Source organism: Rutidosis leptorrhynchoides, chromosome 3 (genome assembly GCF_046630445.1).
Source record: "Rutidosis leptorrhynchoides isolate AG116_Rl617_1_P2 chromosome 3, CSIRO_AGI_Rlap_v1, whole genome shotgun sequence".
NCBI lineage: Eukaryota > Viridiplantae > Streptophyta > Magnoliopsida > Asterales > Asteraceae > Rutidosis > Rutidosis leptorrhynchoides.
Window position 1 is genome coordinate 111,395,936 of NC_092335.1, and position 1,820 is coordinate 111,397,755.

Below are 1,820 nucleotides of genomic sequence, written 5' to 3' on the forward strand. Positions count from 1 at the left end.
GGATTGTTTGGTTTGAAGATTGGCGTGAATCTGAGGATATGAAGTCCAAGTTGTATGTCATCGTTGCGGCTACAGTTTGGCACATTTGAAAGTTTAGGAATAGCCAGTTATTTCAACAGCGTCCGATGAAGCGTCGTATTTTATTTGATTCTATTTATCTCTTTTCGTTTAATTGGTATAGAAGTAGAGGTAAAAAGAATGTAAATTGGAACGATTGGCGCGTAAAGCCGTTGTAATTTGGTGACGGGTCTATTCTAGCTCCTTGCTAGGATAGCTCGTGCTTTTTAATGATATTTTTGGAAGTTCTAAAAAAAAAAAAAAAAAAAAAATGTTTTCAGAACCTTTCATTGTCCAACCTTCTACGCAAGCAAGTAATAGGAATAATGTTTATGTTATGTAATCAAGATTGAGTGAAATTGGACCGATTCGATCTTATCTAACAAAAAATCATATAATAATCCAACCATATTTTCATTGTTTATATGTCGTAGTCAAAACTCAAAACTATAAATCTCGAATTTAGGTTGTGAAACAATTAATTTTATTAAATTTAAGTTACTGTCGCATAGTTTAACTAGGGTAATAGATAAAAGTAAATTTGGTAAATAAAATAAATATTTTTCTAACTATAACTGTTAAAACTTTAGAACATATATAAAAAAAATTTGTAAATAAATAATTAAAAATCACCTCAAATAGTTAAGAGATAACAATAAAAATAGTTAGTCAAGGGCTAACATAATTTTTTTTCTTGACAAAAAAAACAGATAAACTTAGATTAATCAATGAAGTTCATCAAAAAGATGAAACCAGAACATACAAAAAAAAAAAAAAAAAAAAACTTCCGAGCTAACATAATTACTTGTATTAATAAATCTACTCATTATCATGCATTAATTACTTGTACCATAAAAACATGTAGGATAAAAGTGAAATTATAAAAATTACAAGTGAAAATATATAACACCCATAAAGGATAATTAAATGATGGCAGATCCACAATTTTTCTCTCAAACATTTAAACCAACATTCCCTAATTCCATTCCTATCAAAAATCCAGACTTTCAATCCACAAACCATACTCATAAATCTCCACAACAAAAGTACAACTAATGCTCTTTTCCAAAAAAAATCAACGGTTTTTGTAGGAAATCTTTCAAAATTTACTACTCCTAACACTATTAACAATTTCATTCAAAAGTATGGCACAATCCAATGCTTATCTTGAAAGCAAGATAGGTCTTTTGCTTTTGTTAAACTTGCCAATATTGATCAGGCTTACCAAGCAGTTTCAAGGTTAAATGGCTTTAGCATTAATGGCAGAAAAATTTATGCAGGTTTTGCCAAAAAAGAATTAAACCCAAAAATCACTCCAGTCAACCTTTCTTCCCGTAACCAAAACGTATCTCGATTCGAGTCTAATACTTTCGTTTCTCCTAATTCACAAACATGTGATAATCTCAACCTAACGGCTATCATAATTGATTAAATCCCAATCACTGCTCTCAAACTTATCAAATGGCTTAAAAGCTGTTTCGTTGCCATAACCTCTGTGCCAGTATGGGGCGCTTAAGGTTACATTGTCCAGTGTGCCGATATCCAAAGTTTTCATCGTATGACTATGGGTCCAACTTTAAACGATTTGAAATTTTTAGAAGTTATTCCTTTAATCCAAAGAAGGAATACTTTTTTCAGATTTACCAAGGTAGGGATAAGAGGCATCCTTTTTGATTGCTTCTCTTCGAACTGTACAATTGAACTCGCTAAGTCTTTCGGTAGGGTTGTACACATTGATCAAAACTCTTACAATCTAAAAAAAC